We start from the raw sequence: 20,551 nt of genomic DNA on the forward strand, positions 1-20,551 counted from the left end.
GGAATAACCACACCAGTTTATTCGAAGTTAGTGAATTTATTTCCCTATATTAACAAAGCTAGCACAATATAGATGTGTCTCAACACCAAATGATAAACATAAATGAACATTAATAGCTGTCCATAGCGGCGAAACAAGTGCAATCTATGTAGCATTTGAATAACAAGGCATTCGATAATAGCAATACAAATCACTAATACGATAATCTGTAATGAACTAATTGCATACATTTAGTCAGCATAACAAGGTCTCAAATTGCATCGTGCAACAATAGGAATCCTCATCTAACCTCAAATTAGCATCGGCATGTGGGACTTCATGCAAAAACAATTTAGCAACATTAATTTAGAAAAACTCCTAACTAGGGATCTTATCAAAATCAGCAGTTGGTTACCTAAAAGAAACACAATGCAATTTTACAATTTCCTTTCATATTTACCAATTACGATCAGCATTCAAGGAAGTCTTCGTCTCGCAGGTACCGTTTTCTCGATCGGCATGGGACGGGGCAAAGGGGCAAGGTGGACGGGGCAATTGCCTCGCGGCGGCAAGGTAAAACTACTACTTCATGCAAGGGATCAAAGTTAAAGTCTCTAGGGCAAGAATTATCTAAAGTCTCTTTCTCTCGATTAGAGAAAGCATCGAAGTCTCTCAAGATGGCGTCGCAGCAAAGTGGGCCATAATAGCTGCAAAGTCTACAAAATGGCGGGATGTCCAATAATGGCTGCAATGGCTAATGGCTGGTAATGGCTATGATGTCCGGGTAATGGCTACTTTCTCCTCGTGCACCTGGTTTAAATAGACAACAGTTCAAATCCAGTAGGGTCTTCCATTGGAGGGTTCATAGGTTAGCTTCAAATTATCCAATCAAAAACGACAGTTCTCAAGCTTTTACTTAAGCATACATTATCCTTGGAGATGGGTACGCAAGTTGCAACATTTTATACCAATTAACTCACTTTTAGAGCTTCCATTGTCCGCACCTGCAGATTGACCTTGGAGTAAAGAGAAAATATGCCAGGCTGGCACAAAACCTTAAGATAAGCATGTGAACGATCTCAGTGGAAAAGTACAGCTTCAAGCAAAAATACACGTTTAATAGCACATTGGAAAAATACGAGCATCTAAACCGTGAGACCAGGCAACTAGGCCGAAGCCTCCGCTAAAGTTATGCTAAGCTAAAACATTTCAAACAAGCAAATCGTAGCACACGTTCATGATTATGTCGGATTAGTGCATTTCTAATACATCACGTTATATAAAGCACGCTTATAAATGTTGGCAAACTACTCTGAGGGCACATTTTGTCCCCGTACAATCTTTATTAGTTCGGTTAAAGTCACACATGATTATTTCAGCACTACGTTTATGCGTTAATAAATGTAAAACCTTCATTTTCTGCTTCATCAATCCCTCCTCTGATGACTACTTGTCATCACACCAAACCATGCCCACAAATTTTATTCCATTAAAATTCTGTCAGTTCTCTTTTCCTTTTAATTCCCCTAGTTTTCGCTTTGTATTCTTCTGCCATTCTTTTCATAATTTTCTCTTCCTTTCTTCTCTTAATTCTTTCCATAATCATTATTATTCCCCTTTTTATTGCCCAAATTCCAAATATGCAAATTATAACTATTAAAATTCCCTCTATTATTTTTAGCAATAATCCATTCCAAATTCCCCCAAGCCAATTTCCCACTGAAGCAAGTCCTTTTCCAACCTTCTCCCACACTCCTAGTTCTTTCAGTTCCTTCAAATCTGCACTCTCTTTTGTTAGATTAGCAAGCATAGTTTTAATCTTCACACTATTGTCTGGAATATACGTACAACAGTGTCGGGCACCAAGCATTTTGCAAACGCCGCCATCCTTTGCTAAAAGAATGTCTAAAGCAAGCCTATTTTGAAGAGTCATAGCTCTTTCCGCTGCAAGTTCAGCATCTATCAGGATTATAGCACCTGAAAACTTTGTCAACATGTTATCCACTATAGTAGACAACTTTCGTATTTTGATGGAATTCAGCACAACTCCCAATGAAGGAATCATGACTCCAAATATATCTCCTACCACAGCAGCTGCGGTCTCTCTTTTCTGGATACGATGGGATCCAGATGTCTTTGGAATCATCGATAGGTCATCCAGTTGATAAACCTTTGGGAACACTATACCCAAATAACATCTCCCCCACCATCCCTTTGGAAGACGATAATAGGCATTATACCCACAAATGTAATATACACCTGGAATGACAGGGTCAAGTCCGTTCATCATGAATGTCCATTTGGCCTTAAAGATAAACGTATGTTTACACTCACTCGCTCCTACAAAAATGTTGTCATAATAAGATTCACCTCGATATATACAAAATTTCCCTACATGCCAAGCATCTAAAGCTATTCTCCCTTGTGTCTTTATTGCGGCAAAATCATAATTATCTACTGAAGTCCTCTTATGTAACTCTTTTTCTAATTTCGCATTCATTTGTGCCCTTCTATCATCCGTGCGATCTAAAAAGCTTATTTCTACTGCAGAGAGCGAGCAGGTAAGGTTTTCCCTATGAGCGTGAGCCATTTCAAAAGGTTGCATTGGCTCGAAAAATTCCCTCATTATTTTAGCATCCCAATCTTTAGCAATCTGGCTTAGCTGCGCTATTATAGGAACATATGCAAAGGTAACATCATAATTTGAGTAAAAATACTGTATGTTAGTCTGACCATAAAACCTAGACATTACTATACTACATGTAATCCCGTATGTAAGAGGCATGTGGTGATATGTCACCCCTTCCTTTACTGATGTCGGTATCTGTGTACACACATAACAATCTTTCGCATCCATAGTCTCAACATATTCTGTTAGCAAGCGATAGAAAACATTATACGAAAGCTCTTTCTTATCATGCAAGAGTCTCTCATCCAATTCTAGTCTTTTCAATGCGGTTAGTTCAGTGACAGTAACAGGAGCAAGAGTAGAAGCATCAATTTTCTCATTCTCACCCTTTCCATGCATTCCAAGCACAATTGCCATTATTATTAGTACACATGCAATTACCAAGCCTATACACACATATTTACAATATCTCTTTCTACTGTTTTGCGTCATGATCTATATAGAATCAGAGAGCTAGAAGCACCTATAAAACTTATTTAGCAATTCAGTTACAAAGCTGAACGACCGCAATGTTCACACCGTCTTCTTCAAGAGGCCAGTCACTTATCGGTTAGCAGCATTTGTCTCAATTCGGCAATAACTCAGTCTTTATCAGTTTAGCAAGTGTCTCATCCGGTTTAGCAATGTCTCAGCTGGTCGTTTGTATCACGTTAGATCGTAGCAAGCAATATCATTTATTACCCTTTCAATCGACAGAGTCCATAAAACTTTTCTTTTCTATTGGTATCTCTTCTTCTTCGTTCTCGAGGCTAAGAGATACAAATTCGTCAGTCCAATCGTCATTGGCTACATATGCCCATTCTGGACCGGAATATCTCCTGTTTGGTATCCTTTTCCTTTTCAATTTTGCTTCTCTTTTCGATTCTGCTTCGCTGGTACTTTCCACTTTTGTCAAGTCTTTTTCTTCACTCGGGGATGGTACCACGACAGTTACTTCTTTTCTTTTCTCTTTCACTTTTGGCCTTTCTCCGTCGTTCAAACTTTCTTCAGTCCTTTGTTTTATTGGTGATATACTTAGTCTTCTCTTTGCACCATGTCCATTTGATGGACCTGCGATCTTTTCTGTGGGAGCTTGAACTTTTTCGTTCTGTTCTGCCTTGTCCCCTCCTTCTGGGGAATCAATCACATTCTCCTTTTCTTTTTCTGTATCGTCTGCTTCTGGGAAAGCCCTCCTCTGATCAGGCTCTCCTACTTTTTCACCTCTTTCGAGCCCTTATTCACCGTTACTTTCGTCAGGCTCTTTATCACTTTCAGCTGCTTCAGGTTCCTTATCACCTTCAGCTGCTTCAGGCTCTTTGCTACCCTCAGCTGCTTCAGGATCTTTGTCACCTTCAGCTGCTTCGTCACTGTCGGAACTTTCTCCTTGGTCTTCCCCAAGTGAGTCTGCTTCGTCCCCAGAGAATATTTCTCTCTCCTCCGTTCCTGCCTGTTCGCTTTCAGTTCGGTTTTGCTCTGTCTCAGCACTCAGCACTGTTTTATCAGGCACTGGCAGTTTCAGCGCTTCAACTTCCTCATCGGTGGGGCACAACACTTTCTTTGTGTGACTGGCGTGAATCCAGTTGGGAACCCCCGCACACTTCACAGCGGTAGTTGTCGTCAGGATCACTTGGAAAGGGCCTTTCCAACGGGGTTCCAAACACGACTTTCTCACGTGCTTCTTTACCACGACCCAGTCACCTGCTTTCAGTGCGTGTCCTGGACCTTGGATCGGTGGCAAGGTGGTCGCTTCCACCTGGTGAGAGAAAGAGCGAACCACGTCAGCCAGACCCTTGCAGTAGTCTAACACCATATCATCTGTAATATTCAAAAGCGCGTTTGCGGGAACTGCAGGAAGTCTCATAGCCCTGCCCATGAGAATTTCATGCGGAGACAATCCAGTCTTTCTATCAGGGGTGTTTCTCATTGACATTAGCACCAAGGGCAACGCGTCAGGCCATTTCAAATTTGTCGATGCACATATTTTCGCCATTCTTGATTTCAGTGTACCATTCATCTGCTCCACCAGTCCTGAGGCTTCAGGGCGATAGCTACAATGTAGCTTTTGCTCAATGTTCAGCGCTTCGCAAAGTAACTTTATCACCTCGTTATTGAAGTGACTTCCCCTATCTGATTCTAAAGAGATCGGGAATCCGAAACGTGGTATCAACTCTCTCAACAATAGCTTTGCAACTGTAAGGCTGTCATTTCTACGTGTGGGGTATGCCTCAATCCAGTGACTAAAAATGCACACAATCACCAACACATACTTCAGACCTCCATGCACAGGCATCTCAATGAAGTCCATCTGCATTCGACTAAACGGGCCACTGGCTCTACCAATGTGGCTCGCGTTCACAACTGTTCCCTTTCCTGGGTTCATCTGCTGGCAAGTGACACATCGATGGCAAACTGCTTCTGCAGCTTGACGAAATCTGGGGTTAAACCAATCAGTTTTGAACAATATTATCATGGCATCTCTCCCCAGGTGAGCTTGCCCATGATAGAACCGCGCAAGCTGTGATAAGAGACTATTTGGCAAAACAAATTTTCCCTCATTTGAAACCCATAACTCATCTGGTCTCTTTATACACTGTGATTTAATCCAGGAATCTCTTTCATCCTCCCTGGCGTTATTCTGTAATGCTTTTAGTTCATCTATTGTATCTACGACCTTCAAGGCAAATGCTTCAGCTGGTTCTAGTTCTGGCTCACTTATCGAATTCCATTCGTCCCTGAGTAATATACAGTTCAAGGCACAAAATCTCGCGACTTGATCCGCATATGCATTTCCCAGAGAAACATAGTCCTGTCCTTTTGTATGAGCACTACACTTTACCACTGCAACTTCGGCTGGCATTTGAATGGCGTGTAACAATTCCCTTATTCTCTCCCCGTTCTTCACTGGGGATCCTGAAGAAGTCAGGAAACCTCTCTGTGACCACAGTTGTCCAAAGTCATGCACAATCCCAAACTCGTACTGACTATCAGTGTAAATGGTTACTTTCATCAATGCAGACAGTTGACATGCTCTTGTAAGGGCTACAAGTTCTGCTACTTGTGCAGAGTAGACTCCTTGAAGCCACCCCGCTTCCAAGACACCTGCTACAGTACATACAGCATATCCTGCTTTCAAAATTCCCATCCCATCTCTTAGACATGAACCATCAACAAAAACAATTTGGTCATTTTCATCAAGCTTAGTATCCTTAATGTCAGGTCGAGGTTTGGTGCAAAATTCAGTCACCTGAAGGCAGTCATGCTCGACGTCTTCAGCGTTCTCAATTTCAGCATTTTCACCAGGAAGCAAGGTTGCTGGATTCAGCGTAGTGCACCTTTTCAGCTGCACATTCGGTGAGCCCAGAATTACCGTTTCATACCTTGTGAGTCTCGCTCCAGTCATGTGTTGCGTTCGGGAGCGGGTCAAAAGTATCTCAACTGAGTGAGGGACCATGACTGTTACTGGATGTCCCATCACTATTCCTTCACTCTGAGTGAGGCTGATACCAACTGCTGCTACGGCGCGCAAACACCCTGGGAGTGCAGCTGCAACCGGATCCAAAGTAGCTGAAAAATACGCTACTGGTCTGTTTATGCCACCGTGGGCTTGAGTCAAGACAGACAAAGAACATGCATCACGTTCATGACAGAACAATATGAAAGGCTTTGTGTAATCAGGCATACCTAAAGCTGGAGCCCTGCACATGCATTCTTTCAGTTCAACAAAAGCATCCATCTCATCTCCTTTCAGCTCAATTTGATCCAAGGCATCCTTCTGGGTCAGCTTCAGTAAAGGCTTTGCTAGAGTTGAGAAGTTGGGGATCCACTGACGACAGTAGCCCACCATTCCCAAAAACTTCCTCACCTCCCTCCTTGTCTTTGGTGGACTCATTTGAAGTGCACTCATTATCCTTTCCTTCATTATTCTCCTTGACCCTTTCTCTATCTGGTGACCCAAGTATTTCACTTTCTTCTGACAGAACTGCAATTTGGAAGGAGACACCTTGTGTCCATTCCTTCCCAAATGGTTCAACAGAGCAATGGTATCAGCTGTGCAGCCACTTTCTGTCTTTGATGCAATCAGTAAGTCATCAATGTACTGCACTAGGGTTGACTCGAATGGCAATTCTAATGCTTCCAAGTCTTTCTTTAGAATCTGATTGAATATTGACGGTGACTCAGAAAACCCTTGAGGAATTCGACACCAACTGTACACTCTGTCTAGGAATTTGAAACAAAAGAGAAATTGGCTGTCCTCATGAAGAGGCACCGAGAAGAACACTTGTGACAAATCGATGACTGAGAACCACTCAGCATCGCAAGGGACTTGAAACATTATCACAGCTGGATTCGGTACTACAGGGCAGCATTTGACTATGATGTCATTTATTTTCCTCAAGTCCTGCACGAGTCGGACCTTTCCACTCGGCTTTATTAGTCCCATGATTGGTGAATTACATGGACTGCTTAACACTTCTTTCAGTACTCCCTGTTTTACAAATTCGTCAATGAGTTGGGCAACTTTCATAAGGGTGTCCTGTGCCATGTGGTATTGTGGGGTCTGGGGAAAGATCGCATTGGGCTTTACAGTCACTTTCACTGGTTCCACTCCTTTCATCAATCCCACCTCTTTCCCTGTCATATCCCACACTTCCTTTCCGACTGTCTCCCGTAATTCAGCTGGAATATCTTCTTCAGTTATCATCGGGAAAAGACAAATCAGAGGATAGTCTTCATCGACAGTTTCCATCTCATCCCCCTCTACGCTGTCCTCTTCTTCCCCATCACTGCTCGTCTGAATTTTTATTCCCTCGTTCGAACACATAATTGAACATCCCAATTTGCACAATAGGTCTCTCCCTAATAGTGCTATCGGGCTTGAGTCACATACCACAAATTTGTGTAACCCTTGATAGTTGCCAATGCTGACTGGTACCGGATCTGTTATTGGGTTTGTCAGGTGCCTGTTTGCTACTCCCACCACTTGAACTGTACTCCCTGAGAGTGGTAAATTTGGTACTTCACTGCTCTTAACTGTTGAGCGTGTGGCTCCCGTGTCAACCAAGAATGAGACACGATGACCCATTACTCTTCCCTCTACGTACGGACCCTTTTGATCAACTTCCAAGGATGCTGCAAGCACACAATCTCCTTCCTCTCCTGAACTTTCACTCTCCCATACATTGTTTATTCCACTCTCACTGTGTAATGGGAACTGTTGTACGGTGCCATTTGTACTCATTACCTGACCCGAGACCTGTGGAGGAACCATCACTTGCTGCTGACTCATTGGTGCCAATGGTATTTGCATTTGTTGATTAGGTACCATGGGTAACTGCTGTTGCATTGGCTGCATTTGCGTCACCTGCATACGGGGCATCTGCATCTGCTGCGGCTGCATAGGTTGTAATCCCTGCAATTGATTTATGGTCTGAAAATTTGGGTTTGGACCTCTCATTTTCGGTCCCCTCATTGTCTGAAATGCATTGACATCATTGTTTTGCTGACCAACACCTGCACCTGAACCTTCCTGCACCACCATCGGGCACTCGCGTTTCCAATGACCGACAATTCCGCACACGTGACACGGCATCACCTTCTTTTATTGCCTGCACACCGTTCACAAAGGTGTTCAAATCCGGACCATTATTCACAAAACCTCCTCTGCCTCTGCCTCTTGCCTGTGGCTGAAACGCCATATTTCCCTGCAACTGCGGCTGCGGTTGCGGTACCTGTTGTTGGAACCCTTGCAACCCTTGCAAACCTTGCCGACCTGTCTGAGCTGCCTTAAGCTGCATCATCATCACCTTCTCTTTCAACTTTTTCTGTTTCACTTCAATTTCGTCGCTACAGTATTTCGCATAATTCAATACCTCATCAATCGGTTTCGACTGCCAGCAAATAAAATGCGACTTTATCATCTGACTTATTTCTGGTCTCAACCCTTCCACGAATCTAAACACAAAATGAAGCATGTCCTTCGCCTCTATTGTTTCCGTGCCACTGTAGTTCTTGAACGCCTTCAACAACCTCTCATAGTAACTATGAATCGACTCTTTAGCCTCTTGGGCAGTTCGATCAATCTTCTGCCAATCCACATTTTTCGCGGCTACCTTCGTCTTCAAATGCTCAATCACCTTGTAGTACAAGCTCATCACCATAGGTGATGGTGCACCCGTCTCCCTGTCTCTCTCTGGTTCACTTGTCGGCAAATCTACAGCTCTTTTGCAATCCTCCCACAAATCTGCCGGAACCACAATCTCAAAGAGGGTGTTCAGGTCTTCCCAGAGACATTTTGCAAGCTTCACAAACCTGTCAGTCTGTTGATACCATTCAATCGGTTTCTCTCTCAGTTTGGGAAAATCATCCGTAAAAGACTGAATGTCGCTTCCATGCCATGGTACATGTATTAATTTTCCCCCTGCTGTCTCCCTCATTGGTAACATAGTTACTGTATCACTACTCTGTGGTCTTTTCTCATTGTGCTCTGTAGCGCTGTCCCTCCTCTTTTCCTTTCTCTTTACCCACCTGCTTTCCCACTTGTCTAAGCACCTCCACACTTGTGCACTCTGCAGCAATTCTCTAAGGTGTGACTTCATGCCTGCTGACCTCATGTGTTCAAAATCTGTGGCCCCAAAATCCAACCTGTAGCTTCTGCTCAAGTGTTTTGTCTTGTCTATGTCAACCCCGTTTTTGTCGGCTATTTCCTGCAAGCTTTTATGTACCTTGTTCACTTCCTTCGTAATCTTTGGACATAGATACCTCAACTCTTCTTCCGAGTAGGACTCCAACCTATTCACACCCATAGTCCCTTCCACCAATTCTTGTGCTTCCATGTTCAACCTCATCCTATTCAGATAATCTTCTCCCTTCCCACTGGTGGAGCTTTGTGTGGAATTCAGACTGTTGAACCACTGTGTCAGCTGTTGCGCATTCAACCCCATAAGTGTAGCATTTACATCGACTGCCATTGATGGTTGCGGCAACTTTTCAGTGTTCGATGACAGAGGTATTATCAGTGGGGGGCTTGACCTCACCAGTGTTGACTGAGCACATATGGGACTAAACTCCATCAAGGACCCAGATCCATTCGGCTGAGCCGCTATCGGAGTTATCCCTGGAGTGTTTTCTATGCACCTCCTTTCTGTCCTATTCTGCAGCATTGATCCCTGACCACTCATACCTAAGTTAGGCTGACTGTACAGAGGTACCGGTGGACCTACAGTAATGGGTAGCGATATCGCATCTGGGTTTTGTCCATTTCCCATGTTCTGAGGCATGTTCATTCCCACACTATGGGTCATCATTGCCGGCATGCCCATCTGACTCCCCGTCATCTGAGCATGTGCGTTTCCCCCCTGCATCTGCTTTTGAGGCATCAAAAACTGGGTTGATTCAGCTTGTGCCATTGTTGGGTTGTGACCATTCTGTCCTCCCATTGTGGCTGGATCTAGAATCATTCCCGTATTATTGTCACTGCTGTAGTACCCTGGCATCTGCGGCTGATAATTTTCTGCTGGCTTCAACATGGGCACATCTGGATATATTCTCCTGACCTGCGGTATTTGCGGGGTGAACAGTAAACTCGGGTCCTTAGACCCCGATGATGCTCCTGAACTCTGAGTTTCACTGTTCTGTACCGGTGCCGGAGGAGCAGAACTGGTACTTGGACCTTGTCCACTCTCTGCATAAGGTGGTGGACGGTCGTTCAGCAATTGCATTATTAACTCCTCATCCTCTAACTCCTCTTCTCTTCTCAACTTTTCCTCGTCCTCTCTATCCTTGGAACACCTCCTGTTTGTCTTACAGGTAGCTTTCTTACCTGTCTCCTCTTCTTCCTTAGTAATCGCGGGAAACAATTTTATCCCCTGCAATACATCTGACCTCCACACCTTCTGTTCATTATCCCACCTAGCGTCCGCTAGTGTCTTTTCTACCTTCCTTATCCTGGTCTCGAACTTATTTTGCTGCTTTTGTCTAGCCATTAGTTCCCAAATTGCTAGAGCCTCAAACTGTGCTGGCCTTGGAGGTACTTTCATGTCGTACATCGCGAATCTCAAATTCTCTAGGATCCTTATATTGAATGTCCCATGGATCGGGAACGCTACGCTCCCATGTTTCTCTGTCAGCTTGTGCCATTGCTTTAGCCAAAGGCACGGAGCTACCCCCTTTTCCTCCATTACAATGTAAGCTGGTGTGCCTTCGGGCGGCGTCTCCTCTCCTACGCTCGCTTTAATGTAAGACTCCCCCTTCATCGCACTCTTGAATGCTTTAAAAAATTTCATTTTCTCGTCTTTTATTTCACAAAGTTTGTAATCAATAGGTGACTTTAATTCCCGGAATACTCTTCGCTTACCTTTCCCCTTCCAATCGAGCCCCACGGACTGCGTCCAATCCGTGCGCGACCCTTCTCTGCAACCAACCTATCCCAGCGCGGCTCCTAGTGACGTCACACTCACACACACTGCGGCTGACAAAGCCTCGCGGCTAGTCTTCCTTCACTCAGCTCCTCTCGTAACCACTTCTTGCATGTATCGCGAGCTACCAAAAATATAAAACAGATCTGTCGATTTACTACAGGAAGGGTAACACAATCGCTTCAGGACCTTAGGGATTTTTCACTAGCCTCGGCAGTTATTCCATCTTTCTCGGTCCCCACGTTCGCAAGCAAATCTGACCCGCAGACCTACTCTCAACTTGTCAATGATCTATTCTAGTGCACTTAGAATTTTGTCAAAGCCCGAAGTCGAAGTTTCTTTCACTCCCTTAACACACGTACCGACTCGATGACCACGCCCGATCAACCTACTAAACCGACCAGACCACAACATAAAACAACATACTCCGGAGTCTCTTGACCTCGCAGGGCCCGTCTCAACAACAACAACCACGTGGACCTTTTTATGCACGAAGCGCCACATGCACATGAAGTTCGACGACTTCCCTACTCTCACACTCGGAGTCGCACCTCCGCTATTTCTATGAAGTTCGACAACTTCTCTACTTCTACACTCGGAGTCGCACCTCCGCTATTCTCTAAAAAGAAAATCCTCGCAATCTTTTCACACAATCTGCGGCAATAAGCTGTGCAAGCGCAAAACCCTAACTTCACTCATACCATCACCAGTACCGCCAACGCTGATACCACACCTCCGTTCTCTCCATTCGCAAGCTCCGAGATCCCGGGAAAGTCGCGGTGGACCTAGCCCATCATCATTCTGTCAATCTGTTTTACCCAAGAAAAATCTAATTCAACTTCTCAAGAGGGATCTCAAAAGTCGAAACCGTTAATTCAACACCATGTACTTTAATAGTACGGAGTCCCAAAAGGCGAAACCGTCCTCTGCTACCATCTACTGATAGAGCGGTCCGTACTAATAATTTACCTGTATTCGGACGCTCTTTAGGCCGATGAATCTTTTGGCTAAGTGGGACTCTCGGTACCCTTAATCAGTCAATTTCATCAAATCAATAATCAATAACGAACATAAGCAATACCTTGATCAACATAACACTTAACAATTAATCCAGAATACATTCTCGGCGAACCCTGACCTTTCAGTCAGGAATAACCACACCAGTTTATTCGAAGTTAGTGAATTTATTTCCCTATATTAACAAAGCTAGCACAATATAGATGTGTCTCAACACCAAATGATAAACATAAATGAACATTAATAGCTGTCCATAGCGGCGAAACAAGTGCAATCTATGTAGCATTTGAATAACAAGGCATTCGATAATAGCAATACAAATCACTAATACGATAATCTGTAATGAACTAATTGCATACATTTAGTCAGCATAACAAGGTCTCAAATTGCATCGTGCAACAATAGGAATCCTCATCTAACCTCAAATTAGCATCGGCATGTGGGACTTCATGCAAAAACAATTTAGCAACATTAATTTAGAAAAACTCCTAACTAGGGATCTTATCAAAATCAGCAGTTGGTTACCTAAAAGAAACACAATGCAATTTTACAATTTCCTTTCATATTTACCAATTACGATCAGCATTCAAGGAAGTCTTCGTCTCGCAGGTACCGTTTTCTCGATCGGCATGGGACGGGGCAAAGGGGCAAGGTGGACGGGGCAATTGCCTCGCGGCGGCAAGGTAAAACTACTACTTCATGCAAGGGATCAAAGTTAAAGTCTCTAGGGCAAGAATTATCTAAAGTCTCTTTCTCTCGATTAGAGAAAGCATCGAAGTCTCTCAAGATGGCGTCGCAGCAAAGTGGGCCATAATAGCTGCAAAGTCTACAAAATGGCGGGATGTCGAATAATGGCTGCAATGGCTAATGGCTGGTAATGGCTATGATGTCCGGGTAATGGCTACTTTCTCCTCGTGCACCTGGTTTGAATAGACAACAGTTCAAATCCAGTAGGGTCTTCCATTGGAGGGTTCATAGGTTAGCTTCAAATTATCCAATCAAAAACGACAGTTCTCAAGCTTTTACTTAAGCATACATTATCCTTGGAGATGGGTACGCAAGTTGCAACATTTTATACCAATTAACTCACTTTCAGAGCTTCCATTGTCCGCACCTGCAGATTGACCTTGGAGTAAAGAGAAAATATGCCAGGCTGGCACAAAACCTTAAGATAAGCATGTGAACGATCTCAGTGGAAAAGTACAGCTTCAAGCAAAAATACACGTTTAATAGCACATTGGAAAAATACGAGCATCTAAACCGTGAGACCAGGCAACTAGGCCGAAGCCTCCGCTAAAGTTATTCTAAGCTAAAACATTTCAAACAAGCAAATCGTAGCACACGTTCATGATTATGTCGGATTAGTGCATTTCTAATACATCACGTTATATAAAGCACGCTTATAAATGTTGGCAAACTACTCTGAGGGCACATTTTGTCCCCGTACAATCTTTATTAGTTCGGTTAAAGTCACACATGATTATTTCAGCACTACGTTTATGCGTTAATAAATGTAAAACCTTCATTTTCTGCTTCATCACTCTCAAACACCAGGACATGCAGGGGGTTGCTTTCTCCACACCCGGCTCTTATTCTCATCGCAGGAGAGCCTCAAGCCATACATAATGGGCTTTAGGTGCAAGACTTTCCTTACTTTCTCAGGTACAATAATAACAGGTGCATTGCCGCGTTTTGCATACAGTGATATACTGCCAGCATTTCGGTGCTGGGGAACAGCTTGGCAGAAGTAGAATTGAACTGCAAGCTGCTGTATGTTTTTGAATCAGATTATCTGGGCTATATGGCCTAAAGTCATGTTGTCCTTGAACAAAAGTGAGGCCAAGATTGATTATTTGTTTTTATTTATGTAACCCTTTTTTGTAACATGCTGCTCAAAGTAATATTGTGACAGTATTATACACTGTGCCCAGGGCGCAACAGGTGTGTGCGTCTGTTTTCTATACTCTAAAGGCACTGTAACATTAAAGAAGGAGTCGCCCACACTTATGCAGTCCCTTCTGAAATAAAGACAGTGCAGGCGTACATATAGTGGCAGCGTCATCTTAAGTGGGCATTCCCTCATTTGCAGGGGGTCGTGGCCCCATGAATATGAGGGAAACATTGCCTCGTTACCCATGCCGTATTATTGATGTTGGGCACAGAGGCAAAGGGTCCGGCAGAAAGCACACTAAGGCCAATATTTATACTTTTTTTAGCACCCCATTAGCGTCGTTTTTAGATGCAAAATCAGCACAAACTTACAAAATACAATTGAATTTTGTAAGTTTGCGCTGCTTTTCCGTCAATAAATGACGCAAATGCGTCACTAAAAAAGTATAAATATGGGCCTAACTGTGCGCTACAGACAGAAGGCACACTGCGCAACTCCGTGCGACTGTACATTGTACAGAGGAGAAGGCGGTCCTTTTAAATATACAAACATACCCCAATAGGCAGGTGCAGTCATTCAGTTCACCTACCTGCAAGGGAATCAGTACCATTTTTTTGCCGACTGCACAGAAAAAGACGGATTAGCTGCTTCAAACAGCCTGTCTGTGTATCACTAATGTGCTGCCTTGTGGCAGCTCAAGTTCTCTGCTGTTCTGGGAACAGTGCTCTATGTGTAACAGGGCACAGTCTTCCTGTTTGCACCTCGCGTACTAAGGCCCATTTTTATACTTGCACCGCATTTGCGTCATTTTTTAATGCAAAAGTGGCGCAAGCTTACAAAATACAATTGTATTTTGTAAGTTTGCGCCGTTTTTGCGACAATAAGCGGTGCAAATGTGGCACTAAAAAAGTATAAATATGGGCCTAACGGGTGTGTCTTGGCGCAAGCTAGGACAGCGTGCCCTGTCTATGAAGGCCTAGTGCATTTCACATAGAAAGAACTTAAAAAAAAGAGAGAAACCTGTCACACAACAAAGAGGACAAGATTCTTAAATCCAGACAACAGTATATTTCCCCTTCGTAGATAAATACTCAAGCGTGTTCATTTACATCAATTACACTGTTTATAAATAGTTTAATATGAACAAATGAATAGGTGAAATTATTATATAAATGTAAAAACTATAAGTATTTGTTTGATGAATCTCACAGGGACATATTGGATAGAATGCAGTGCAAGAGTCCTTGAGGCTGAAAAAAAGGATAACATAACAACAAAGTAATTATATACCGAGGTGGAATATATTGTTGTTTGGCTTTCGGCAGACAAAAACACAGTCAAATAATTTAGCATCAAACAGTGATATTTAAGAGTAGGTGAATTATTAGCAGCGTTACCAAGGTGCAAGACTGGTTAAAGGGTTCAGGAGAGCATTAATTTTAAATATATGTCTAAGGTGATGTGGACTTGGGAGAGCTCTATTGGCAAGAGCTAGTGCATATTGGAAAGATGCATTTTAGATGCTTTCTGGAAATCAAAATAGTGAGTTGGGTTCTTAGATGTGCGTGTAATAAATTCCAGATATGCGTAGTTGCTCTGGTGAAGGTCTGAATTTGAGGTTTAAAGTTGCAGTGAGTCCTTACTTCTCATAAACAGTGACCTCCAGAGATGGTAAATTAGCTAGATTAGGAGAATTGTTCAGAGGAAGGGTTTTACAAGCAAGATAACTTATTTTTAATTTGATTCTTGCTTCTTGGATTATCCAGTGATGTGAGTGCTGTGGGGCTACAATGCTGCTGTTCGTGTTGCTCTGATTGCTGACTCCGCAGTTGCAACTGGGCACGTTTCTCTGACGTCGGACGCTGGGCCAGGTGGCTCGCGGTGAGGAGAAGTGTGCAAGGACGCAAGGAGGACGCGAGGACACGAGCCGGCTCAGCGGAGAGGAGAGGCGCGTGTGCAGGGGCGGCTGGGGGCAGCTGGAAGGCGCCTCAACTGGTGCATTTGCTCGTCGTCCTTAGCGCTTACTCCCTGCTTGTAGGACACTTTGACTGCCTGGCAAAAATCACAGCATCTTACGGCCCAGTGGTAGGTGCGCCTCCTGTTGGCTGTGTAGCGCCGGACCAGTGGCGTAGGAGAGACTTTGTGTGTGACAGAGAATTGAATTAATACAGGTAGACCAAGGCACACAGAGAGGTAAGAGTTCATCAACGTTTCTGGGACGAAAGTATAGCCCAAGTATTGTGAGTCCAAAGGCGAGGAGTAAAGCGATGATTCCGGGTTGGTGTTTTGGAAAGTCTTTATTCACAGGTGTAGGTTTGTGTCGTCTTACAGGAAACAGCCAACACGTGTTTCGTCACACAAGTGACTTTATCAAGGCTGTAAAGAAGTAATAAAAACATACCGATATGTACATTTGTCCTGAAGAGATAAGACTATTGAGTGTTAACAATGTTTCGGTGAACCCGTAATCCGCTTTAGAAAGGTGCATGTGCAGTTAAATACAAGTGAGAGAAGAGTCATGCGGCATGGCAAAATAGATGTTGTCGTGTACTTCCAATAACAAGTGTTGCAAGAGCAGAGACGGTGTCCAGTGAGTTGGGTGCAAAGAGCGTCTATATTTTTGATACCTGGAATGTTGATACAGTATCGAGAAGTGAACCTGAGCACTAGTGAGTTAAGTGCCAAGAGGGTAAAGTTACAGTAGTGATTGTGCTGGTGGAATAGGGTTAATAACGCCGGTGAGTAGGTTTGCGAGAGGCAAACCTCAGATGTAGTAAAAAGATGAGTAAGAGGCTTAGTACCAGAAAGGAATTCAGTTAAGAGAAAAAAAGACGTGATGTGGGGTGATGGAGGAGCGGTTCTAGAGGTAAGTAATGGTGAGAACATACCTGGGCCAGTCCGGCCAGGGGCAGAGGATTATAGTAAGTTAAAGTAAAATACGGACGGTGGTCAGTCCTGGGTATGACCAATGCGAGTGTTTGATAATCCAGTGGTCGAGAAGACGGTGACGTAAGGGCCCTGATAAGCCCGAATTCGTGACCCTAGTTAGATAAACAGAGTTACTGTAAGCAAATGTAAAAAGGGTTCAGAACCTCCAAGAAAAACTAAGTGCATAGAGAATCCAACGAGAGATGTGAAAACCGGGGAGGACCCAGAACCCGGACGTAACCGAGTTTGGGCAGTGCGCATGGGACTGCCGATGAGTGGGTCAAAAGGTAACATAATAGGTGATCTAAAAATATGGGGCTGAAGCCAGTTAATTGCATTTGGTGTCGGCGTGTTTGGAGATCTAAGCGTACAGTCGGGCAGAAACCAACACATTTAGAGTGGAGCATGCCTGCACTGCAGGAAAGTATACAGCCTGACTCGAGCAGCAAGAGAATGACGCTTACTAGCTCGTAAACGAAAGCACTCGAAAACCGCGTTGGAGCGGGAGCGGAGTGTCGTGTTAAATATCAAAGGCTTTGCTGCTGGAAATTAGACAGATAAAAGTCCAACAGAAAGAGAATCCCCCGAGCAGAGTATATAAAATGACAGGGGTCCCAAATACCTGAATGTTAGTCCGGGAGCATCCAGTCCATCAAGCGAGGCGAGTCAATGTGCTCGGCGTCGCGCGTTCGTTTTAAATATAATCAAAATTGGGCGACATAGACGAGGGACTGTGCTTCACAGTGGTTCGGGGGTGGGTGGTTGAAATCACAGGAAAAGAAAGGAAGGAAAGGCGGCCATATTGGAAAGGGTAAGTATGTGTAAGGAACAGTAGAAAAGTGTGGGAGACGATTTGAAGGAGGGAAGGTAAGGAAAAATTGAGAACGAGCAGGTCGATGTAAATAGTTAGTAGAAGCAGCAGTGTGAGGAAAGGTAGCGTGTTAGTGAGAGTTGAGAAGTGAAGACTGAATAAACGTGGTAGTAGATGCAGAGCAATGTAAACAGTGCAAATGCGAAAAGCAGTGAGAGAATTAAGCAACACATAGTAGTGTAAAAATGTTTAGGAAAGCAATCCAGATGTTTGGTAACAGAGTCAATAAGATACAACAATATTGAGATACTTGGAACAAGGCGGTGTTTTTCCGAGCTGGTAAACACACAAAGTACAACATACATGCAAATACAGTCAATTATAGTGGGGAGCGGGTTCCACATGTAATGTTTAAGGCAGCCTAAGGCAAGAAATGGAGAATTGAATTGTTTGAATCGTTCTGAATTCAGTGGCCTGTGTAGCGGGGGAGGCCAGCAGGTGCACAGAAGGACTGTAATCTGCCGAGAGGGCGAAGAGGGGAGTAAGGTAAGCCCGACCCCCCTGAGGTTCAGAGTCGCCCTCTACAAGTCACCCCTGGCACCCGGAGACCTCCCTTATGTCCGGAAGCTGGGTATTAAGCTACGGGCTTGGGGAGCTGCGTCCTGCAGCGTGGAGGACCCCTTGGTCCCCCTGTGTTGCGCATTCCTGTTCCCCGCCCGTCGCTCGGAGTCTTTGCTGCCCCTGCTGCCTCTCGGCGCTAAATCTCCCCCCTGTTGTGAGGGGGAGAGAGGGAGTACCCCCGCCAAGGAGGGAGAGAGGCAGAGCTAAGGAGCCTGGGCACCCAGGGATACTGACAGGAAGTATATATATCAAATGACAGTGAAGAGCTGATCTCCATCTAAACCATACGGAGTGGAGCACAGTGGAAGCACAGTTTAAGATCGCAGTTTCAGATCGCAGGGTGCAGCAGTCAAGCAGTAGTCAAGCAGAACTGAACTTGTACTGGATTTGAACTAGAACTAGAACTAAAATTACGGTAAAAGGCATAGGCTCAGGTGGGAGTGAGAGTGAGGGAGAGTGTACAAGTGCGTACGGTGGCGTAAGCTACCCCCGCGTTACCCTCAAGCAGAGGTTGGGGCATCTTGTGTTCAAGGAAAGCTACCAGTCTCTTCCTCACTAACCCTGTGTCTCACCCTTCTCCCCCTTCTACTCCTCCGCTCGACGGACTTTATGATTTCACGAGCTGCTGAAGTCATCGCAAAGAGTAAAGTGGAAGCGAAAGTGGAACGTCGTGTTATTATAGTGTTATTATAGTATGGAATAGTGTGGTGAATTTCGGATCATTGTGTTTTATTTTTTTTTACCATTATTTATTTACTATCTTCTGGACACAGAGTATAGTACCTAGCGTTCAGTGCTTAGAATGCCAGTGAGTAAAACCAGAGTACGTGGCACAAAGAAGGGGCCAAAGTTAAGTTTTAAAACAAAGGAAACATTGGGGGGACACCAGCATTCGGAGGCACCATATGGAAATTGTGAAGAAGGCTCTGGGGGCAGCGGAGGAAATATACCTCAGTTGCTGGACCAAGAGGACCATTTTAGAGACAATCGGGACAGTGGTGAAAAAATCTTAGGGACCCCTCTGGGGGTATCAATAAGAGAGTTTGTTGGGAAGTACTTTAAAAAAACGCACCATATGTCACAAGCATCAGAGGGTAATGTCATGTTGGATTCCAATCAGAGTGAAATAGGCTGTCCTATGAGGAACGATTTTCAAGCTTCAGATTCATCGCAGATAGAGAGCATGTTCCTAGGGGAGGGGTTTGAAGAGGTAGATGGGCCTAAGGTCGCACTGGATCCCAGGCAATCCTCGTCCCCATGCCCCCGCCGCTTGTTATGGATAGTATAAGATTAGAAGAGGGACCCCCGTCCAGCACAAGTACTAGCATTGGGTTTGAGAGAATGGATGAGAGGGAGGATCACTTAAGAGGTGGGGGGGCCTGCCAGAGAGGGGAGTAAATTGGATGTAATTTTGCTGTCTTCACCTCTGGGTAGACAGTCTGTATTTGCGTTTGATACCACCGCCGTACCCACTGAGTCATTATTAGATGTAATGTTCCTAATGCAAAAGACCCTGCAAGCGATACTAGAGGTATTGACGGCAAATAATAGTTTGGGGAAATCTCATAAGAGTCAATTACAGGGGATTACCGAGGAGTTGAAATGTATTAATGGTAGTATGCCTGCTTTAGTACGACCTATTTTGGAAAAGAGGGTTCAAGAGACAGATACCCTTGATACCCCCGAACAAAATAAAGAAGGAAGGGAAATAGCCATAGTTCAGACATTACAGGCATTAAATGACCCTCCAGTATATGTTTCCAAACATCCAATGTTAGTGATAAAGAGGAATCGTAGATGGAGGAGAAAGGGTAATGGTCTGTATAGGCTACCGTGTCAACCGAAATATAGGAAGCAAAGTAAGCAAGGTAATGCTGGGTGTAAAACAGCAGGAAGGCGGAAGGGGAAGTTAGTGCAGGTAGATCAGGACAACTTATCAAGGCCAGGCCTGGTCAGGCTAAGCCGCAATCAAGGTTGGGAAGCCGCATCCCCAAAGCAAGGGGTCACGCTACAAATAGTGCCTAGTATACCCAACAAAGAAGTTAGCTGGCGAGGGGAAAGAAAGAAGGGCAGACAAGGAGTGGAAGTGGATATGGAAGTAGTAGAATAATCAAGAGAGCAAAGTAGTGGGGGAGAGCATATTATTAAGAGATCAGAAAGAAGGAGGGGGTGTAGAGAAGTAGTTAACACAACCTGCCCACTGAAGAGTGGGGTCTTATTGT

The sequence above is a fragment of the Pleurodeles waltl genome, chromosome 11 (genome assembly GCF_031143425.1).
Source record: "Pleurodeles waltl isolate 20211129_DDA chromosome 11, aPleWal1.hap1.20221129, whole genome shotgun sequence".
Lineage (NCBI taxonomy): Eukaryota > Metazoa > Chordata > Amphibia > Caudata > Salamandridae > Pleurodeles > Pleurodeles waltl.